The following is a 9,908-nucleotide window of genomic DNA, read 5'->3' as shown; positions in this document are numbered from 1 at the left end:
ACTTTTTAATATTTTGGGAAACATTGTGACTACAATAAAACAACAAAGGTAAAGATTTGAGTTTAAAAACAGCCTTTGAAAATCTAGTTTTCTAAGTTGATTAAATTTCATTATTGCAACTTATAACTTCAATCTAATCACATGGATCATATAATAAAATGCGGCCGGAGATGTTGGGAGTTAAGAGTTGATTGGGAGAGAAAGGGAAAAGGGAGAGAGATATACAGAGGGAGAGAGAGAGAGAGAGAGAGAGAGAGAGAGAGAGAGAGAGAGAGAGAGAGAAGAAAAAAAAGAGACATAGACAGAGAACTCTACCAGTAAATTATAAATTTAATGATAAGGACAGAAAGAAAGAATAATTCAGCAATATAAAAATAAACAAAACCTAAAATTTTAAAGTCCCGAAAGCATATTAGAGACCAATTAGCTCATCCCTTTCCCATATCCTGTCGACTATCATCTTATCCAAGACCACCACTTACTTGTCTTCTGTCAATTTTGACAATTGGTGCCAGCCTGTCAAGGCTGACATCATAACACTGGAGTGTCCACAGAATGCATGCACTTGAAATAAAGTGTCAAAATATGAAATAAGACACAATGACAATGATTTATTCTTCCAATTTGCCAAAGCAGGACAGCACCGATAATCGGCACACTTGGCCCAATTCAGAACATTTTGTATAACACAGAATATTAAATCATTAGAGGCTAAGACGATAGTTTCCATTCCTGTTTGATTTTCATTACTAACTCAATACAAATACTACACCAATTAACGTTAGACAAATAATGTAATTTACTAGAACTTTTTTTCTTTGAATTCAATTTAACAAGACCGTAATTTCCATTCACACTAATGATCATCAGGTGTGTAAATTGAAAAAAAAATATATTTGCACTGTGAATTTCCGTAATTGAACATATAGTATAGCAATTAGAAATATGTTGACATAAATTCAGGTTTACGGTTCATTAGATTTTAAAGTAAAGGGAACTATGGAAGGGCATATATTTACTAAAGCTGCAGATACTGTAACTATTTGATATAAGGTGGTTATTTTTTTTTTTCATTTTTCCTGAGATAACTTAGTGATATTGTTGAATCTAGAAAAGTGTATTTTCTTCTAAGACTTCCTATCATTCTTTCTACATGTATCCTTAAGTTGGAAATTTTTCTTGATTCTTCAGTTTCATATGGAGATAATTGTTTCTTGCCTTTATTAAAAGCTGGCATATTAATTTTTGCACCCAGTGAAGTAATAATTTCATTTATATTGTAACCCCTATCAGCTAAAATCACATCCCCTTGCTTTATGTTAGATAAAAAACCAGAGTGTTCAACAACGTGCTTATCACTGGCTCGACCACCCCATCCATCTGAAATAAATGAAATGGTTCCCTGTGGTGTAATACCAATCAAATATTTAATGGTGTTCGTACCTTTATAATAAGAAAATGTTTCGGCCTTGGCCTTCAGGTTGTTTGGCATTTCAATTTTTAATTCAAAACAATCTATGATTACAGTAACATAACATTGCGTGAAAAAGACTGAACAAAGTTTAATGGCATAGTCTCTTCCACGCAATGCCTTTCGGGCCAATAAATCAGGAATTTTAAATTACAATACGGGACATTTAATGTTCTCAAAAAGATTAATGAAACGGGCATTTTAGAAACACCGAACAAATCACCAAGGAGTTGATTTGTCAAGTTTAATCTAAGTTTCATTAACACTAAAAGTATTTCCTGAAATTTGGTTAATTTATTATTTTGAGACTGAATTATAAATTTTTCTAAATACCTAACCAGAGACATCAAAGCATTACTATCTTGTAATCCGGTATAATATTTCACATTTTTATCGTTCAAAAACATATTCTCATCAAAAACAGTTTGCTGTCCAAGATTATTTACTTTCACATCAAGGTCAACATAAGCAGGTGAAGTCCCATCCGTCTGAAAAAAAAGGGTTAAAAAAAGAACATATTATTGACTCAATACTACTCCAATTTGTATCGTTATATATAAGAGCATAATATATCGAGGGGTGCCTGCGCAAAAGCCGTAACGATGATTTCGTTGATTTTTCAGGAGAGCAAATCAAAACTTTGCGGATGGAATTTAAATAGTTAACCAGAGACTATCGTGATGATTTTTATACCAATACAACCGTGATTATATAGTCTGCTTGATTGTCAGGACCCCGGTCACTTTTAGATTGGCATTTTTAATAAAACGACGCATTTTACGTAGCTATTTTCATTACGGCTTTTGTGCAGGGACATTTTTTGAAAAATGTCACAGTATCGCTCTGCCCCCTTGACCGTAAATCATGTTACTTGCATAGTGCATGCCGCCTATCCCGTTCTCAGGTGGAGGTTTGGCAGCCCAAAAGCCGTAACCGGGAATAAGACAGAGCTGTCAAGAGAAATTACCCTGAACACATTCTGCTCAAAAGCTGTAACTAGTGATACGGTGCAATAAAAACCACAACTAAGCGTAATTCTGGCCTGCCATAACACAGTAACTTGCGATACGGTGTTTGGGCAGGAGTGAATGACTGATGTACTTTGTTTAAAGACTACGAAATGACACCGTAACACTGAGAAAATAAAGAAAATAACAGAGCTCTAAACACATTTTTGACTTTAAAAATTATAGTAAACATTCATCTGATGCAAATAATTGTAATTCGTCCAAAGAGGGACTCAACAACTCCACATCCTCTCTCTCTCTCTCTCTCTCTCTCTCTCTCTCTCTCTCTCTCTCTCTCTCTCTCTCCCTCTCTCTCTCTCTCTCTCCATTTGTCTCCTCTCTCACTAACTATTTCTCTCTTTATCTTTCTACTCTCCCACTAACAACCTCTCTCTATCTATCTCTAACTCTCTCTTTCATTCACTCTCTCTCTTTCTCTCTCTCTCTCTCTCTCTCTCTCTCTCTCTCTCTCTCTCTTTCTTTCTTTCTTTCTCCTTATTCACTCATTCTCTCTTTATCATCTCTCACTCCCTCTCTCTCTCTCATCTCTCACTAACACACACACTCACTCTCTTTCTTCTCTCTCTCTCCTCTTCCACAAACAATCTCTCTTTCTCTCTATCTCTCTTTCTCCTCTCTCAAAAACTCTCTCTCTCTCTCTCTCTCTCTCTCTCTCTCCTCTCACTGACTCTTTCTCTTCTCTCATTAACTCTCTCTCTCTCTCTCTCTCTCTCTCTTTCTTTCTTTCTTCTCTCTCACTGACTCTCTCTCTTTTTGTCTTTCTTTCTTCTCTCTCACGAACTCTCTCTCTCTCTCTCTCTCTCTCTCTCTCTCTCTCTCTCTCTCTCTCCTTATCACAAACTCTCTCTCTTTCTCCTCTCTCATTAACTCCCTCTCTCTGTGTCCTCCCCCACTCTCTCCCTCTCTTTCTCGTCTCTCTCTCTCTCTCTTTCTTTCTTCTCTCTCACTGACTCTCTCTCTCTCTCTTTTTCTTTCTTTCTTCTCTCTGACGAACTCTCTCTCTCTCTCTCTCTCTCTCTCTCTCTCCTTATAACAAACTCTCTCTCTCCTCTCTCACTAACTCCCTCTCTCTGTCTCCTCCCCCACTCTCTCCCTCTCTTTCTCGTCTCTCTCTCTCTCTCTCTCTCTCTATCTACCTATCTATCTATCTCTCTCTCTCTGAAAAATGGCAAAACTGCTGGCATTGATGAGTTATACCCCGACATGATTACTAACTTTGGACCCGAAACAATAAACTGGCTGGCAAATACTATGACAGACGTCATGGACAAGGGCACATACCCACAAATTTGCAAACATGCCAAAGTAATAGCCATATTAAATTTAGACGAACCAATGACTGAACCATCCAGCTACAGACCAATATCTTTACTTTGTTGCTTTTACAAGCTCCTGGAAAGAATTGTACAAGAGTGAATCAACCCATTTGTAAATCCCTACGTACTGCCATAACAAGCGGGCTTTAGACTACAAAGAATCAGACGTGAACAGGTCATTGCACTGACCTCATACATTGAAGCAGGCTTTGAGAGAAAAAACCCCAGAAAACTGGCGCAGTCCCAATAGACTTAACTGTAGCTCACGAATCTGTTTGGATAGGCGACGATGTTAAAGCTTTCAAAAGTGATTCCCTGTTGAAAGACGCTTAAACTGCTGTCTACCATGACTGGATAAGACCATTTCATGTCATATTGGGAGGAAACAAAAGCAAAATACCAAAAATTAAAGACAGGGCACCACAAGGTTCAGTTTTAACACCAACTTTCTTCAATATTTATATCTCTGACATGCCAAACTTCCAAGCACTCAAACCTGGATGCCTTGACGACTGGGCCTTAGCCTATCGATCGAAAAACTGGAAAGAGATTGAAGAAGTTTAACTCAAAGACACCTCCCGCCTGAAACAATACTTGGATAGGTGGTACCTAAAAATGAACACCACCAAATCAGTATCCACAATCTTCCACTTGAATAATCGAGAAGCAACAAAAGAATTGAAAATCATAGTTGGTAACTCAATACTACCTTCAAACCCCAATCCTAAATACCTCACATTTGACAGACAGCTAATTACCGAAAACATTGAGGGAACTGTGCTTCTATGTGTGAGAATGCTGTTTGGATGAGGAGCCCACATGTAAGCCGCATTGACATCCGACGAAGAGAATCAATGAGAATAATAACAGGATGTCTCAAGTCAACTCCAACTCAGTGGCTCCCAACACTGAGAGGCATTGCATCGCCAGGTCTTAGACAAGACGCTAATCAAAGGATACATGCAAGAATTGATGAAGCCATGGATAACACTCCTATAAAAATAATCATAAAGGGAGCACCTTCAACAACAAGGCTCAAATCGAGAAGACCTTTCCACCTAACAAAAATGGTAGACTTCAGAGTGAAAGAGAACTGGAGAGAAATGTGGAACAGGGAAACTCCAAAAGATCCCACCAAAAGAATGCCTGCATTCCAAAATGCCAGGAAATACTGGGTTTCCTCAAATCACCTTAACAGGACATGGCAAAACTGCATCAAATATGTGCAGATGGAAACGTGGGAACAGTGATGCCTGTGAAAGTGTCGGGCAGCTCCAGAGACCAGCAATCACAGCGTCCTCCACTGTCCAGTAACGAGAACTGTAGGTGGCTATGAAAAAGTTCTTAGGGCGGAGGAAGACTTCCCAAGCTGGGTTGATGAAATGAATTTGGAGTTGCAGCCATACACTACCACTACTCCTCTCTCTCTCTCTCTCTCTCTCTCTCTCTCTCTCTCTCTCTCTCTCTCTCTCTCACACACACACACACACACTAACTCTTTCTCCCCTCTCTAACCAAATCTCTCTCTCCCTTCCTCCTCTCTCAACCAACTCTCTCTCTCTCTCTCTCTCTCTCTCTCTCTCTCTCTCTCTCTCTTCTCTCTCACTAACTCTCTATCTCTCACTCTCGCGTTCTCCTCTCTCACTAAATCTCTCTCACTCTTTCTCTTCTCTCTCTCTTTTTCTCCTCTCTAACTCTCACTCTCTTTCTCTCTGCTCCTCTTTCATTCTCTCTCTCTCTCTCTCTCTCTCTCTTTCTCTCTCTCTCTCTCTCTCTAAACTGCCAGTCTCTCTTTCTCTATCACACACACAAAAACTTTCTCTTTCTCTCTCTGTGCCTGTCTGTTTGTCTGTCTGCATCTCTCTCTCTCTCTCTCTCTCTCTCTCTCTCTCTCTCTCTCTCTTCCACTCACTCTCTCTCTCTCTCTTTCTCTCTCTCTCTCTCTTTCCCTACGATGAGATCTATGCATACAAAGGTGAAAATTACATTTCAAAACAAAGATAAGGATTGCTTTCCTTAATCATCAAAACGCAGATTCAATCAAGTAATAGTTAGACTTATCAAGTTCATTGGTGGCCAAAGGGGAAAAAAAACCGTCTCATAATCCAGAGCTTGACCCATCCCTTAAGTTGTGATGTCTTATCCTGTAATTGATACTGGCAGGTAAGTGTTACCCAATTGTCTTTCACCATCAATCTTGAACGTTAAAAGTCGAATTTTACAAGATTGTAACACAATATTGCATCAAAATCATTGTAGAATCTCATACAATGTCACATTACGGTCTTTCAGTTGATCTAACTCTCATTTCCAACCCCATATTTTTCACTGCTCTAAGACCGTAAAGTCAGTCAAGGCCATTGAGCTCACCATTGTAACCACGGTGGCATAATTTTATGCCTGCCCAAACGCCTTATTGCTAGATACGGTTTTTGGGCAGTCAACTTTACCTTTGCATTCCACCTTTTCGTCAGGCGGTAAAACGGTAGTTACTGTTAAGGCTTTTGGGCAGTGGCTGATAGGCACTGTTTAGAGCATCTTAAGTCTGTATTACACGCTACGGCTTTTGGGCAGTCACATTATCTGTCTAAAAACGTTACGGTGTTTGGGTTTTAATTAATAAAAATTAATTAATTAATAATTTTGCATATATTTTTTTGTAGAAATAAACCTTACTCCAAACCAAGTTGATTTATGTAAAAAACGAAAAATTGAAATTTTTGACGTTACGGCCTTTGCGCAGGCACCCCTCGATATATTTTGTTGTCAATGGCGTCTTCCTTTTTTATGATTTATAATTTTATTTATCATTTGGGTCACAGAATGTCAATAAAAGGTCACAAGTTTATTGACTTTGCTTGTTAAACATGATAAATATACATTCATATTATAAATATTAATATATAATATTCAATATTATGTATATATATATATATATATATATATATATATATATATATATATATATATAGATATATATAAATATAAATATGTGGGTGGGTGGTTGGAGTGTTTGTGAATGTATAATGGGGTGCTGTTGGGTTTCTTATATGGTTTGTACGTGAGAGTTTTGAGGCATAGGGTTGTGTCCAGGAAATGACTTGGTGTAGGTTAGTTTCTAGCGTAATTTTGAGGTCGAGTTCGTTAAATAATTTTATGATTTTTTTCTTCATTCTCTCAGTGTTGATGTTGTGCTGTGTGTTTCTAGACCGTCGTCCCTGTAGAGGCAGAAGTTTATGTTTGGTAGTTGGTTCCTGATCTGGTGCGTGATGTATAGGACAACCTCTCCTCAAATGAAGACATATTCAATGAAACAAAACACGACTATGAAATGGCACTCAAATAGAGCGGCCACACCTCAGCACTGATATATATATATATATATATATATATATATATATATATATATATATATATATATATATATATATATATATATATAACCCGCCTCATAAGTTATGATTAATTAATTCACTAGAATAATATTTGTTATTGCTTTTGGCATAATTGTTTGTTTTGTCTAAGCCTATTTCAATGAATATCATTTGGTTGGTTTCAGGCGTGATGCATTAAGATAATTCTTTTGCAGTAAATATAAGTCAATATAATATAGATTCAGAGATAGGGTATGCTTAAAACACTAGCTAAACATTTGAAACATAAAAAACTACAATATGTCTGGTTCAAACAATGTACGAAATAGATTCAGATTCAAAGTAATAACTTTCTGTATGGCTAGTCTGAGACAATATCAAAGTCCAAAAAGACAGACTCAATAAATGTTTCACAACATACATACACAATGATCAAGAAAATATACCTTAAAAATTTAATGAATTTTAAAGTCGGGCAAGGTACAAGATTAGGCTAAAATGAAAATTCTGCCATCTGCAATGCTCAAAGGAAGCAAAGCCATTCAGAAAATATAATATTACAGTTCAATAAATTCACCATGTACCAGATAATTTATGAAAAAGTCACATTGAATTAAGCACTTCTGTTGAAGCATTGCATTATCATTAAATTGGTAATACGACTTACTTATCTAAATAACTTTAAACTATTTAAATGTGCGCTACATAATTAAAAGAGAAACATACTATTTGAGACGATGATTCACACATTGGTTGGCTTTCAATAATAATGCTTCCATTGAATCCATTTTTCTAATGATGAAAATATAATTATAATTATTATTACAACAGCGACAAACTTATTATGAACAAATGTTTCATAAGTAATCAAAAATCTTAAATTTAAACTGTAAACTTCTGTAACCAAATGCTGGGTGTCTTGTAGTAAATGAAACAGGAATACCAATATGCATTGAGGATAATAATCATTAAGGTTCAGTTGTACCTCAGTCTAAAAAGTACCTTTGCTATGATTGACATAGATAAATTCGAAATTAAACCTCATATTTTAAGAACATTTACATAAACTTTTATATTTGACAGTATTTTGCCGCTTAGATTTACAGAGAATGATAACCAACTTAAGATTTACAGACTCTTGCTCCTATCAATTTCTAAATGAATGTTTCTCTATCATTTGAAATAAACTGGGCTCTTTCTCAGGATCACACTTCATGTGTTTTCAATGAAAAAAGTATATCTTAAAATAAAATCGACAAACCTCGGAAGTGACTTGTAATTTTGGCGACTGATTCCCATCTTCAGCAGTTAACTCTGCAAAAATAATCAATATTTCAAAACCAACATTTGTGCATTAACTGTTATGATAAAAAATAAACAAACAAATTCATTCCGACTACCAAAATAAAAATGTATATATATATATATTGCAATCTGAATACATATGTAAGGTCTCTGATTACGCCTCCTAAAATATTCTTATGCTCATTTGTCTCTTTGGATAGCAAGAGAAAATAGAGAAAAAAAGAGAATGAGAGAAAGAGAAAAATATAGAAATAATGAGACAGATAATCATGGACATAGAGATGCAGAGAGAGTGGGAGAGAAAGAGAGAGATAGATAGAGAGAGAGAGAAAAGGAGAGAGAGAGAGAGAGAGAGAGAGAGAGAGACAGATAGAGAGAGAGAGAGAGAGAAAGATAGATAGATAGAGAGAGAGAGAGAGAGAGAGAGAGATTTGAAATTAGTGCTAAGGTTAAAAAAGTGTGGAAGTGTAGTTAATGTGTGTCAGCAATTTTCTAGCAATAACAAGTTAAGAAAATATTTATAAATTGCAAATTTATCCTTAAGTTGACCGCTTAGAATCTTTAAGATACATTATTGAGAACTATTCTCATATCCTCCAGTAATGAAATGAATTATCACTTCAATAAAGTTTCTGATTATACATAACAAATATCTGGATTTGACAAACTTTGGCCACCAAAAATTCTGCTCCTACGGATCAAATATGTCCACGTTTCAGTTTGCAAATGCACAGCTGCCAATTTTCGTATAGCCCAATAAAGCTAAATAATCTCAACCATACAAACAAAAACCTACAACATGATTAAAACATTGATAATTAACTCCTATGTCTTTCTCTGATTCTTATGTTTAAGATTTATAAATAATAATTCTTGTTGTAAAACAAATTTCAATTTAAAGCATTGTTATAACTTACAATATCTTATAAAAATTAAAACTAGGCAAGAGTAAGGTTTATTTAATAAAACTAAAATAACAATACTGTACGGCAAAATAATTATCAAACAACTGTAAGTCCTTATTAAATACAGTCCCAATTAAATAAAAACTGAAATACATATGTTACTTCTTAATATTTTGATATACATTACTTATCACTATGCAGGGTAGATTTTTGTTATTACGTCACCTCTCTTTAGTTCTGTGAAACCAAAAATTCTAACTATGCCATTGGGTTTTTTACATTTAATTAATACATTCTATAGAATTTCTAATGGTTTTTCGGAACTCATTTCATGTAATTGGAATTATTTCCAATGGTAACTAACGTTGTAACGACTTCTTTCAAATTTATTAATAATATAAATATTCATAATTAGATAAACAAGAATGTAATCATCATGCGACTTCAAATTAACCTCTAGGCCCGTAAATTAAATTTGGTACCCATTTCCCTTTTAAATGGTAATGTGC

The 9,908-nt window shown here is 35.5% G+C and overlaps 1 long non-coding RNA gene across 1 annotated transcript; it reads right to left on the bottom strand.

Moving 5' to 3' along the window:
• Positions 1 to 1,825: 1,825 nt before the first annotated feature.
• On the bottom strand, positions 1,826 to 8,505 carry LOC144964329 (uncharacterized). Its single transcript, XR_013643810.1, has 3 exons — positions 8,451 to 8,505; positions 7,916 to 7,981; positions 1,826 to 1,959 (listed from the first exon to the last, which is right to left on the bottom strand). It is a non-coding gene; the product is annotated as an uncharacterized LOC144964329 (long non-coding RNA).
• Positions 8,506 to 9,908: the final 1,403 nt, after the last annotated feature.

This window comes from Berghia stephanieae, chromosome 1, assembly GCF_034508935.2.
Source record: "Berghia stephanieae isolate SIO BIC M18660-M18661 chromosome 1, UCSD_Bste_1.3, whole genome shotgun sequence".
Classification (NCBI taxonomy): domain Eukaryota; kingdom Metazoa; phylum Mollusca; class Gastropoda; order Nudibranchia; family Aeolidiidae; genus Berghia; species Berghia stephanieae.
Note: the sequence above shows the minus strand (reverse complement) of the source record. Positions and strands in the feature narration are given on the sequence as shown.